The following is a 14,047-nucleotide window of genomic DNA, read 5'->3' as shown; positions in this document are numbered from 1 at the left end:
TTTTATAATAAAATTAATTAAAAGGATGGACTTAAGAGAGATCAATCGGAGGGCACCTGGGTGGCTCAGTCAGTTAAGTATCCGACTCTTGGTTTCAGCTCAGGTCATGATCTCACAGTTCGTGAAGCTCCACATCAGGCTCTGTGCTGATAGCATGGAGCCTGCTTGGGAATCTCTTTCTCTCTGCCCCTCCCCTGCTTGCTTTCACTCTCTCTTCTCTCAAAATAAATAAATGTACTTAAAATAATTTAAAAAGAGAGAGAGATCAATCTGGATTCAAATTGCCACTCTGCCATTAACTGGTTGTTTGACCTTGGGCAATCTACTTAACTAGCTTCCTCAGGAGCTAAAGAGGTTATATCTACCCCCACCCCCTACAGTTTTTGCTAGTCAAATGAGGTAATATTCCCAAGCAGGCCCCAGCCCTGTCCCCAGTGCAAGTAGCTAGTGTGGTGGTTCCTACCCTCTCAGCTTCCCCTTCTCTGGTGAAATAAGCTTTGCCCAGTACACACCCAAGAGCCATGAGTGATGCTCTTTTATTATCTCATTTCTATTTTGTCCAGTTGGGGCCTCATTCTGATGTCAGTAAACACTTTTGACCTCTTGGAACTTCTGTTTTAGCAGTGACAACTGATGGTTATTTTAGAGAAGTGATTGGTGAGTAAGAATGCTTGGCCTTACGTGACAGGAGGGGAAATTTGAAGAACTGGACTTCCTAAAAGTTCTAGAATTTCAGCTGTTCAAAGATATATATTTGATTGACAGAAATAATGCTTGCTAATTTGAGGACATCCTTATTTTTTTCTTTTAATGTTTATTTGTTTTTGAGACAGAGACAGATTATGAGCAGGGCAGGGGCAGAGAGAGAGGGAGACACAGAATCTGAAGGAGGCTCTAGGCTCTGAGCTGTCAGCACAGAGCCCGATGTGGGGCTCAAACTTGTCCCCTACGGGCTCATGACCTGAGCCGAAGTCAGACGCTCAGCTGACTGAGCCACCCAGGCGCTCCGAGGACATCCTTCATAACATCCCTTGGTTAGCAAAGAGGGCTTGCTCACAGGCTGGTGATTTTCCTGACTCTGCCGAGTTCTTCTAAGAGAAAAATACAAAAAATATATAAGAGAAGATTTAGCAGGATCCCCAGGGGCTATCTGTGAGCCCTAAGATGTTATGATGATATGAGATGATCATGTTCAGCAGTTGGTTTAAACAGGGTCAGAGATGCTGTATAAGATCCTAGTTTTTAACTTATTTCAGGGTAAGTTTATTCAGATAGGAAGAGGAAAGCTCAGTTCTTTCTTTCTTTTCTTTTATTTTATTTTATTTTATTTTTAAGTAATCCTTACACCCAAAGTGAGGCGCGAACTTACAACCCCAAGATCAAGAGTCACATGCTCTACCAACTGAGGCAGACAGTTGCCCTGAAAACTCATTTCTTTTTCTTTTCTTTTTTTTTTTTTTTAACTCATTTCTTAATAGTAATAACTAGCTACAGATTAGCCAGGTACTGGAAAATGTCATCTTGCCCTGGTTTAGGGTACACTCTTAGCAAAGGTCCAAAAAAGATGCTCGTATTCACGTGGGCCCAAGTCATGCCATCTACTTGGACCAGTACTCAGATTATCTGAGATCTCCTCTAGACTCTTCGACTTACAGTCTATAGACAGGAATACATTCCTGACCTACTCAAGGCTAGAATCCAGGACTGTGCCCTCCCAATTCATGTCCTGTTTGGAATAGCAGACTCTATGTCTGCCTCCAGCTGGCTTTGTACTAGTCGCTGGACATGCTGAGCCTGACTTTTGTTATAAGAGGAGAGGTTTAATCTGTAAGGACCCTTCTGGCTCAAAAGTCCAAAAATTCATTAATTCCTTTTGGTGTTTCTTTTCTTTCTTCTTCGTCTTTTTTTTTTTTTTTTTAATGTGTCAGCATCTTGAGAGGTACAAGTAATTGAACTATAGGAAATCAACTATAAATTCTTGTTCCTTCAAGTTTGAGGCTCTGAATCTAAGCCCCTGTTTTCTATGGATGGCTTGGTGGGATCAAGATCTTTCTGGTAAGGCCACAGCTTCCCATGGTTCAGTCTTCATGGCTCTACAAAGGTCAAAAATGGCATGAAGCAAACTGGAATACAGTGGCAGGAGTTTCCTTGCCTGTGAAACAAGCCATTGTAGTCCTTTAAGAAGGAGAATAGAGATAGAACAAGAAATGAAAGGCACACAGACTGGATGGGAAGAAGTAAAGTTCTCTTTACTTATAGTGACATGACTGTTTACATAGACAAATCCTAAGGAATGTATAAAACCACTTCTAGAAAGAACAAATAAGTGAACTTAGTAAAGTTATAGGATACAAGGTCAATACACACAAATCAATTATTATTACTATTATTAATATTATTTTCAGAGAAAGCACGAGAGGGGCAGAGAGAGAGAGAAAGAATATCTTAAGCAGGCTCCATGCATAGTGTGGAGGCCAATGCAGGGCTCGATCCCACAGCCCTGAGATCATGACCTGAGCTGAAATCAAGAGTCTGACGTTCATCAACCAACCAAGCCACCCAGGCGCCCCAATCAATTGTATTTCTATATATTAGCAGCTAATAGGTGGAAAATGAAGCCAAAGAAACAATTCTATGTATAATAGTAACAGGAAAACTTAAAACAACTTAGAGATAAATTTAACAAAACTGTCAGTTGGTGCTATCTCTGAGGGTACTTAAGGGTAATGGGTGCTAACAGTCCCTGAAGGTTCCCCAGGGAGTGGATTTTGTTTTTGTAGCTCTTATCATTTCTCAAGGGAAAAAGCTGTATCAACTTGGATAATTGTTGTCTGGCATCATCAAGATGTGGATTGTAATGTCAGTTTGTATTCAGTAAGCCGTACAGCACTCTTAGGGCCATTTCATAATTTATCTGATAGCAAGCATATCTCCTTTGCACTTTGGGTGTAGAGTGGTCCTGAGTGATTAACGGGGCCGGATTAAATCTCAGGCATAAGATGTTCACTCAGAAAGTTGTGATTTTTCTTTTTTCTTTGTTCTTCTCTCTAGGGTGTGATGAGGCATTTAATCCATCAGACAGCAGGAGGATCTATGTAATGAATTTCTACATGCCCCGGTCATTTTAATGTAATCGTCCTTGTTTTAAAAGGCTTCATTAAGTCTATTGTTAGGATTGTAAAACTACCTAAGAGAGACAAGAGGGCTTTTCCCATTTTCAGAATTCAACAGTTTTTAATTGCACTGCTTTAGGTGAATGGTAATTAAATGGGTTGGGAGAATGTGCAATATTTATTTATAGTAACAGGCATGTCATGTATTTATAGTCGTTATTGCACAGTGTACTTGATAACATCCTTTTGGGGGGAAAAGGGGTCATGACTGTTAAAAGTAGTTCTAATAACTGTTTTTTGGCAGGTCTTTGAATCTAGCTGTGAATATTAAAGATCCAGGTACTTTCATATTAAAATACTATAGACACAGTAAGCCTTTTGCAAGGAATGCACTTGCAAAATTCTAAATGTACTTTTAACATTGCCAATTTAAAATATTTAAGTTAAATATATTTGCCAGTGTTAATGGTCTTTAGAGTGTTATAATGTACCTTAATTTTGATAAGATGATAGGAGAGCGACTATTCCTTGGTTCTTTTTTTATTATTATTATTTTGTTTATTTTTTAGTTTTTTGAGAGAGAGAGACAGAGCGTGAGCAGAGGAGGGGCAGAGAGAGAGGGAGACAACAGAATCCAAAGCAGGCTCCAGGCTCCGAGCCGTCAGCACAGAACCTGACGCGGGGATCAAACCCATGAACCCTGAGATCATGACCTGAGCCAAAGTCGGACGCTTAACCAAATGAGCCACTCAGGTGCCCCGTATTCCTTGGTTCTTAAGTTTTGTAATACATACAGTTTTAACACCTTATTCTTAATGTGCTCTGACATGGCAGATTTGTCAAGCAGGTAGGAGAGAAATTTTCCGTATGATATTGAGGATCTTAAGACCATTTAAACCTACTGATTGGGGGTCTTTTAGAGCAGATTAAAGCTAGGGAAATCCTCCATCAAGAAAACTGTGTGCACACATACACACAAACAGAGATACAGTGTGATACTTCGGGAGGTCTGTGGACTTCCTGGGCACCTCTTCATGGACCCAAAGAGATGAGTCCTTGATCTAAAGCAGATTGAATAAATAACCCCTTCTGTTTTGCACATCCCCCATGTCTAGTCTCTCCCCTGCCCATGTCTACAAATTCATTTTCATTGTTACCTTTTCTTCAAAGGACATTTTTATTCAACGTCTTCATTACCAGTTCAGTCTAAATGTGACAGAAGCAGAGAACTCTTTTCCAGCTCACCTGGTAATTTCTTCAGTTATTACAGCTGGTCATCGGCTTCTCCCTCTGCCCTGTCTCCCCAAGAGCTGGAAGAAGCATGCTGTCTTACTCCGCACGGCTAATATATTGATAAACTTTGGTCACACATGTTCTTCCCGCCGAGCCACCACTTTCATTCCTTCTGGCATGTATCAACACTGCCCTTGGGCAAGCCTGTCCTTTAAACTGCCCCGGCCTCCTCTCCCCTGCACTCCCTCCATCCTGCCACTCATTTGGGACTCCATCTTCCCTCACACAGGCACACTTTTACTTGCCCCCTTGGATACCTTTGGGGGTTCTCTGTCATGACACACAGGAAATCAAAACCCACCAGCTCCTTCACTATGGGGGCCTGCTCTCCTACTCCCACATCCCCCCCCTCCCCCTCCCAAAGACTGATGCTTCCCCTGGGCCCCTTGCCTGTCCGTATCCAGCCACTTTTCTCCCACCTTCCCGCACCGCCAACGTTCTGCCCTTCCAAGAGGGTGCCGGGGACAGGTTATCATCTGCTGACCTGCAGTGGTTGGGCATCTCACATTTTCTGGGAATAGTCACTGAACCCGGCAGGAAGGTGGGTCCCCCGGTCTGCCCAGCCTTACTTCTGTGAAAGTCTTTACTTCTGTTCAGTTAGCAACTTTTCCCCACCATCTGCTTAGCTCAGTTGAGTCAGTCCTGCACTAAAGATACTTTGGAAACACCTTTTTAAAAAAAAACACTGGAGCAAGGCACTAGGAGAATAATATGAAAGAAATAAATCCATGGCATCCCCCACATGTGCCGTCTCATCTTCTCGTACTGGTCTGCAGGCCAGCAGCCCCATCTGGCTCACCAGGGAGCACAGACAGTGGCCTGCTCATCTTTGTATCCTAGCATGGAGCGAGGCGAGGGCAGGCTTAAGTGTCTGGTGGAGGAGGCGTGCAGGTGCCGTGGTGACGTCTCTGTCAGCATTTCATAGAATCATAGCTGGAAGTGCCCTCTGAGATGATCTCCCACCACCTCATTTGACAGCTGGGCAAGCTGAGAGTCAGGGAGGTTAAGTGACCTGTCCAAGGTCAGACAGCAATAAAATCAGCTTTTGAACCTATGTTTTCTGACTCCCAGACTCTTTATTTGCTATACTACAAGTGCTCAATCCACCATTCTTCCTTTTTCCCTTCTCTTCCATCTCTATGCTCATAGTGCCTGTTTGGTGCCTGTAGATATTATTCTTAGCTCTTCACGTTGCCATAAGTTGTCTGTTACACTTCAGTAAGCATAAATACTTAGTAGTTATCTCAGGGGGCACCTGGGTGGCTCAGTTGGTTAAGCATCTGACTACAGCTCAGGTCATGATCTCACAGTTGGTGGGTTCAAGCCCTGCGTCGGGCTCTGTGCTGACAGCTCAGAGCCTGGAGCCTGCTTCAGATTTTGTGTCCCCTGCTCTTGTGCGCGCTCTCTCTCTCTCTCAAAGATAAATAATAAACATCAAAATACATTTTTTTAAATAATAAATAATTGTCTTACATTTTGAATAGCACTTTGGTACTTTTCAAGTTCTTTCCCTAGATTTCACCACAAAGCAGTAAGATAGGTTGAGCCAGTATTATTCTCATACATCCGAGGAGATAAAATTAGTGACTTGTTTGAGACCAAGGCCATGTGGCTAATAAGTGACAGGGTTGAACATAGAGTCTGGTGCTCCTCAATCAGAGGATGATAGCAACTTAAAGCTGTGTTGAAAATCTGGCTTCAGGCTCTGGAATCCTGCCTTCCTTGATGTAAATATTAAAAAAAAAAAAAGTAGGATTTCCTATTTTTTAACAGTTTCCAGTTTAGTAGCTCATTTCCTAAAGTCTGTTCTGAAGCACACTGGTCCCATGAGATGCTCAGCAAAAACTGGGTTGCGAGGCCAGATAAGCTGGGCAAAGCTGTCTGCTATATGCCCTTCTTGGGGATTCCCCATGCATAATAGCATTTAAGGTTCTGATCAGTCCTACTGCAAAGATGGCTGTTGAATGTATTTTTTTTTAATTCAGTAAAATACACATGACATGAAATTTACCATCTTGACCATTTTCATCGTACAGTTTAGTAATTTAAGTATATTTACTTTGTTGCTCAACTAGTCTCCAGAACTCTTTTCATCTTAGCAAAGGTGAAACCCTACACCCCTTAAATAACACTCCGTTCTCCCCTCCCCGAATCCCTGGCAAACACTATTCCACTTTCTATCTCTATGAATTTGACTACTCTGGATATCTCCTATAAATGGAATCGTATAGTATTGTCTTCTTATGACTGGCTTATTTCACTTAGCATCATGTTGTCAAGACTCATCCATGATGTAGCATGTGTGAGAATTTCCTTCTTTTTTAAGGCTGAGTAACATTCCATTGTATGTACATCCCGCATTTGTTTCTCCATCCAGCCCAAGTTGGCACTTGAGTTGCTTCCATCCTCTGGCTGCTGGGAATAACGCTGCTATAAACACGGGTGTGCAAATATGTCTTCAGGAATTTACTTTTAGTTCTTTAGGATATATACCCAGAATTGGAACTGCTGGATCGTGTGGTAATTCTGTTTTTAGTTTCTTTGTGCAACCACCATTGTTTAACATATTTTTCTGCCCAGGTTTCACAGATTCATTTGATCGCAGAATTCTTTTTCCGCTTTTACCTTTAGATCATCCCACAGAACACAGGCCTCTCGGAAGACCCTGAGAAGTGCTGAGTCTAGGCCTGTTTCCACAAGCCCAAGGTGCCAGCAAGCATCAGGATGCTGGCCGGGCATTTCAGCCTCAAAGTTCCCAGCCCACGGGCAAGGTCAGCCGTGTGGTCCCAGGGGCTGCCGAAGCAGAGGAAGCTCATAGGACAGACCACAGACTGTAGCAGGTGTTCCTCTGCCTGGACCTGGTGCTGTAAGCTTGGCGCAGGTGAAGAGGCTGCTGTAGCGCTGGTGTCATTTAGGCAGCACTGGCTAGGCAGGTACCTTTGCTCAACAAGGGAGTAAAGAAGAGCCAGCCCCCTGCTTACATGCAGGAAGGGACCTGGGGAGAGCTTTACGGCGAGCAGTGTGGGAATGCAGAATCCCGTGTTGCCCTCATTCCTCAAAGGAATGCCACCTGGTCAAAGCCATTTATAAATGGACTCCCCCACAGGACTTGTTGTGTTGACTCAATCTAATTGGTCCTTAATGTGATTCCTAAATAATTGCGGGGTAGCTATAAGTTCTATAATTGTGTGGGTAGGTAAAAATTCCAACAGAGTTCACCTGCTTTCCACAGATGGAAAGGGGTATGTGGGGCAAAGGCAGTAAAGTGAAGAAAGAAGAAAATTCCCAACCCCCAAAGCTGCTGTGTACCTCAGATGTCCTTGTGGTTGGCCTTTCTCCAGCACAAGCTCAGGAAGCCCTAGCCCTGGGTGACCTGAAGGAGATACTACAGGATCAAACACCCGAAATGCCCAGTGTTGTTTCTCTATACGCTGGTTTAAAATTTGGCATGTACCTAAATGGTTTTAGGGGCACCAGAAAGAGAACAAGCTGGGAGATTACTGTAGCTGTTGTAGCTTTGTCAAGCTGTTTGTGATATTGATAAGGATGGGGACATGGAGAGAATAATATAAAACCACACCGTGGATATGTAGTTCCAAAGACCTTGAACCATCCTGCAGTAAGGCCATAGGGTAGCCAACCTCTTAGCACCATTGTCCAAGAGCAGATAATGATACCTGACCCTGTGGGTTGAGAATTTCATAAGCTGAGATCCTTAGATGAAAGCAGCTACTGATGCACAAATTATTATCATTATATGAGACTTTATGTTCCGTAAATAAATACCGTAGCTTATTCTCTCTGACTCTTTTGCTTTAAACAAGTTCAGATTTGGCCTTGCTCATTGGCCAGCTTCCAGCCAAGCTGCTTCCCCAGGATCACAGTTCCATGTGGAGGTGCTGAGGCCGAGTTGAAGGAGCACTGATGAAAATGTATGACCTGGGGCAATCCACTTCCCCTCACGGGGCCTTAGTTTTCTCATCCTTCGTTTCTCATTGCTGCCGGCCCTCTTCTAAGGCGCCTTCCAGCTCTGTAGATTTGTGATTTCATCAAAGATTAAACAAAAGAATTCAGCTTCAAATTATAAATGTTTATCAAGTGCCTTTTATGAGCTAGGCACTGTTGTAGGTACTTGAGATAAATCGCTGAACAGGGCAGCTTATTCCAGTTGGGGGCAAGGAAATGAGACAATAAGCAGTAAACGTTAATGCGTAGTAAATTATATAGTTGTTGGAAGGTGCTATGCTCTGTCCAAGAACAAAATAGTCTGGTTAAGAGGGATGGAGAATGCAGGCAGGAGTGCAATTTTAAAAATGTAGCAAAGAGGAACTTTTCCATTATGAGAGTTGTTAGAAAGTCAAGTACATCATTAATCGGAAGCTATAAACCTCTCCCTTGGAGATTTTAGGAAAAGAAAACTCTCATTTTTTTAGATTCAGTGATATTCTTGTTTGGATGTAGCAGGATTAACCAGATGATCCTTTTGAAGGCTTTCTTTTTCAGTGATTAGTTGTTTGTGCAGGGACAGCTGCAGAATTTGTGTGTGTGTGTGTGTGTGTGTGTGTGCATATGCACACACATATAGATAATGTGTTTACACACACACACACACACACACACACACACACGTACTTTTGTTCAAGGAGTACAACAAGTCCGAGTTGGGAGGACCCAGCTGTTGGCATATCTCCCAGCAAACTTTTAAAGGTCAACTGCTGGGCCATAATAATATGGCCCTCCCACCCTGCCATTTTACAAGGGAAGAACTGAAACACAGAAATGCTAATGACTCACCAGAATCAGAATGAATCGGGGATGGGTAATAGGACCTGGCTCCAGCCCTCTAACCATCAGTCACCAGCCTCCCAGCGCCTCCCTACATTCCTTTTACAATGAGGCAGGCGGTGGTTGTTTTTACTTCCCCTTCCCTGTTGCTTATGAACCACTTCCACTTCCAAGTCTGGATAATTAAATAATAATAAAACTAATATAGTACTTACTCTAACCCTTATGCATCCAGAGCTACATGATCCCTCCTCAGGATGATGTTAGAGTGCAACAAATACAGTTCAGCGGTGACAATTTCAAACAGCAAATTCTTTACTTGTGTTTGTCAGTGCAATGGTGGGGATATAGCGTCTACAGCAATGCTTCAAATCCCTTGTTCTCCCACCAGATTTCCTCACGCCCTATGGCGCTGACCAACTTACTGACTTTTCCTAACCAGGACCCACTTCCTTTTCCCCCTTCCTTCCTCATTCTGCATCATAAAATACCCCAAAAGAGGCCAGGATCAAGACTTTCCCAGAAGGGTAGTCAAGGGGAGGAACCAGGAAGGCAAAGCCAGGATTCACATTAGCGGCTGGCAGAAGAGAGCCTGAAAGCATGCAGGCTTTCTGTTCTCCTCACACCACTGTTTACTGCTGTGCTAGTCATTCTCCTATATTGCCTCATACAATTTTTTTTTTAAGTTTATTTATTTAGAGAGAGAGTGCAAGCGTGCGGGGGTGGGGCGGGGAGCAGAGAGAGGGGGAGAGAGAGAATCCCAAGCAGGCTCCAAGCTGTCAGGGTGGAGCCTGATGCGGGGCTCAAACTCACGTACCTTGAGATCATGACCTGAGCCGAAACCAAGAGCCAGACACTTAACCTTAACCGACTGAGCCACCCAGGCACCCCTACCTCATACAATTTAATCCTCACAGAAATCCTACGTGGCAGGTATTGATATCTTCATTTTGCTGATGAAAAGCTGAAACCTGAGAAGTCGAATAACTTGCCCGGTATGCTATGTAGAGAATGCTAGGATTTGAGCCCAGTTCTGTCTGATTATAAAAACTGTGCTCTTTGTCTATATGGTGCTGCCTCTAATCTAAATCCCAGAGGCTTCATGCTATTTCAGTTGCAGATTTGTTTGGGTGCGAAGCACAATTATAAAACTAAGTCTTTGGTGTTTGTTTGAGGCAGTTAAATCTGTTTTCAGCAAAGATCTTGAAAGCGTAGTAGCTAAATGGAGAAGTGGATGTTCCCCCAAAGCCTTGTGGAGTGGAATCTTTGTGTTGCTTGAACATAGAATGGTCTGGGCCTCTTTGCTCACAGCCCAGAGCGATCCCAGTAAGTTGCCTGGACCCCTGGTCCTACGCATCAAAGGCCATAGTTTCCTGACTCAGCCTTTTAGCAGGTCTTACAACCTACAGAGTGCTAATGTTGGGCCTGGCAGTCTAAGGAAATGCCTGCAGTGCACAGAGATGGGGAGCTGGAAGGAGCTTTCAAAAATCCAGGAAATTGTAAGCAGTTCCTTTGTCACAAGTATAAAATAAAGATATTTTCCGACAAACACGCTGGTTTAGCCTGTGAATTTGTGAACTTGATACAAATAAGAACCTTAGGGGTCAGGGTACACAAGAATGCATTTTGTGGCCGCCTTATTTGGGCAGGCAGGGGAAAGGGCCCTAAATGGAAGAAGAGACAGGAGACCAGAGAAACAAAATAGCTAAACGTAAACAAATACAAATACAAAATAATGAGAGCAGGTAAGGCAAAATAGAGGAGACGGAGTGAACTAGGAAAGGCACGCTAGAGCAAAACTGTGTATAAGCTGAAGACAAAGGACACTAGACAGAGAAATGTACTGTCAATGGAAAGACAAAGACATGGAGACACGGGCAAGAATGTCACCCAGTGTTAATAGGATGCCAAATGGAGGGGTGGTGGTGGTGGTGAGGCTTTCCCCTAAGTTTCAGTCAAAAGTTAAGCCTAGTATACAGAGGGCTTTCACATGAGTTCTCTTTGCACATGCCTGCGGCTGTATTTGTCGGGTCAGGAGAAAATCATTTGAAAGTAGAGCGCTAATATTTATCATCTTCCAAATTGCCTCTTAATAAACTATGAGAACCAGAGCAAAGTGAGATGAGCTTAAAATAGATTCTATGGCAATGACCCAGCCAATGATGTTATCACAGATGAGTCATTACCAAATAGATTCTTCACATCTTGCAATAGATGCTTTTCAGTTTGCAAAAGTTTGCAATGAAGATTTTTTTCAAAGACCGTCTACTCATGTAAGAGTATCAACTGTTGATACCTTTCTTTTGTGGAGATGCTGTGCCTTTCTAACTATTTTCCCAGTGAAAAATGCTTTTTGACTTCAGAATGTTCTGTATCCATAGTTGGTGACTTTATGTACTCCTTGCTTCCACTTCCTGAGGCGAAGCGATATGATGAACTGATTAAAAATAACATTCTAATGAAATTATTGGGTGTGTTGTTGTAATATAAGTCAGCTGCAAATGGGAAGTTCTTTCCTGAGGAAATTTGATAAACTGAAAGTCAACTTGAGTGTTTATATATTTTCTGGGAGAATTTTGGGTCCTTCCTAATGTTTTCCTTCCAGAAATTACCAGTTAATTTGTGCTTCCCACCCAAACACATATTTTACCACTGGTAATATTTAGCTGAGGGCTGTTATGTTAGCATGATACAAGAGTCTGGATTAAACGTTTACCACTAGAGTATGTGAGTGTATAGACTCTTAAAGGAAAGCAAGGTGAACACTTTTTTGTTCAAATATTGAATGTTTAAAAAATGAGAGGATGGTTTTTATGTATCAGGTCTTTGCTCTGAGCCTGGCAACATGTGAAATGCTCTCTTTAAAAAAAAAAAAAAAAGAGACTAAGAACAGAATTTTTACTTGACGTTTTCTCTTCAATGCCAATCTTGAAAGGGTCAAATGCTGGAGGTGGCCCACAAGTATTTTTTGGTACCGGTTTGGCAACACGGAAGAGATGGGGCAGCTTGCTCCCAGTTCGCATTATTCCTGCGTGTTTCCTGTCCTGTGGCATTTGATTTACAGCTGCTGTTCACCCCCCATCTTCACACCCCATCTTTACCCCGCTGCAGTCTTATTTCCACTACTGTGCCATCAAAACAGCCATATTCCAAGTTAGAGACTCCTCCTCCTTTGTAGCTTGTCCTTTCTGGCGTCCTTGTCCTCCTTCACTTCCGTTACGCAGTCTCATGATTTGGTCGACCAGCCCTCTCTCTCAACACTGTCCTCCAGTGGCTTCTATGACTCTGCCCTTTTCTGGATTTCCTTCTATGGGTAGCTCATCTCAGCTTGCTTTGCTGGCTGCTCCTGTGCTACCTGCTTTAATCATTTATTTCCTTAGCTGTCAAGTATTACAGGAATGTATAGATTGCTTTGAAAATTCATGTGTAAAGTAAAAAGTATGTAAATAGTCTTTTTTTTTTTTTTTTTTCTTTTTTACCATGTTCCTTTCTACTCATCCCAGAGATAACCATGATTAACCTCTGGATGGGTCTTTTTTCCTTACCCTTTCCTTGTAATCTGGTTTGTTTGTTGTCGTTCAACATAAATAGGATCATCTTATACATACTGCTTTTTGATTTGGAGATGACCCCAGTCAGTATAAATAGATCTCTATCATACCCTTTTTATGATTTGCCAAATTTTAATTATGGGTGTTTCCAAGCAAAGCCTACTGAATAATTATAGTAGTTAACATGTGGTTGTCTTTATGATTGTGTATCTGTTTTCCCTAAGACTTTGAGATTGGAGAGACAGTGTCTTTTCATATTCCCTTGTCTATCAAAGCACCTGCCAATAAATATTCAGTGAGTGAATGAACATTGGTATTTTTTGCCCATTCAGTTAGATCATTCTAATTTATATTATATACACTAGTATAGTTTAAGTTCAAATTAAAATATCTTAAGCTCTGTGATAAAAATATTAGTGTATTATAAGGTACAGTTAACCTATTTCTCAGGTCATTTCCCAACAGTAGTATTATTAATTTTGCTTTCCTCACTAAAATCACCCTACTATGCAAAAGAGAATTCTGTACACCACTTGTTATATTTGGAAGAAGTATTGATAACTGGTTGTGTTTGGCTTGTGTATTTTAAGTGTGTATGTTGGCGTCTTTACAAGGCAGATAGTATTTTGTGTGCAATTCATTCTTCATAAAAGAATCATTTATCTTTAAAGAGAACATAAATACATAATGGTTGTATAAACAGAATTGACTTAATACAACATCTCTTCAGTAGGAAAATAGTTGAGGTTTATGAAGTGAGCCTTGTCAGATACAATTTGAGCTCTTTTGCTGATGGTGTTCATTCAGTATCATGCTGCTGTTAATAGCCCTGATTTAAGGAGAAACCAATGAAAACATCTATCATCTGATCACCATGGGATGTCATCCAAGCTTGTGTCATGGTCACATAATGTTCGTGGGTTTGTGGGGTGAAGAAAATAACACTTGGGTGTTTGGAATTTATTCTGAAGCTGTTTTTGTCAGTGGTAGATGAATTTCTTGCTCCTGAGTCGAAATGAGGCTCTTAAATACTCTTAGTAACTCTCTCATCACTGGACCCTCTGGAGGAGACACCAAGGGTGAGTGTATAGGAATACTACTCTGATATTTGTATATTTTAAAAAGTGAGGGAGGTGGGACTAATCTGTCATCAGTAGTGAGCTGTTGGTCACTGACATCCATATTAAGACATGAACCCTACTTGTGCTAATTTGGGAAGTAAGCAAACACAAATTAGAAAATAAAGAAGCAGGAAAATGGAAACGACATAAAGATCTCTGCAATGCACGTGTCTGTTAAACTAAT

General features: G+C 42.0%; 1 protein-coding gene across 5 annotated transcripts in view; it reads left to right on the top strand.

The window, feature by feature from the left end:
* Positions 1–14,047, top strand: part of FYN (FYN proto-oncogene, Src family tyrosine kinase) — a 215,232-nt gene that overhangs the window by 43,781 nt on the left and 157,404 nt on the right. The window contains exon 1 of one of the 5 annotated variants that reach the window (XM_043592136.1): positions 13,801–13,821. The exons of the other annotated variants lie outside the window; for them this stretch is intronic. The gene's annotated coding sequence lies outside the window, so the exon portion shown is untranslated. Of the gene's footprint in view, positions 1–13,800; positions 13,822–14,047 lie in introns of those variants that run through there. 5 annotated transcript variants of the gene reach the window in all.

This window comes from Prionailurus bengalensis, chromosome B2 (genome assembly GCF_016509475.1).
Source record: "Prionailurus bengalensis isolate Pbe53 chromosome B2, Fcat_Pben_1.1_paternal_pri, whole genome shotgun sequence".
Taxonomy (NCBI): Eukaryota; Metazoa; Chordata; class Mammalia; order Carnivora; family Felidae; genus Prionailurus; species Prionailurus bengalensis.
The sequence above is the reverse complement of the archived record's forward strand: the minus strand, read 5'-3'. Positions and strand labels throughout refer to the sequence as shown.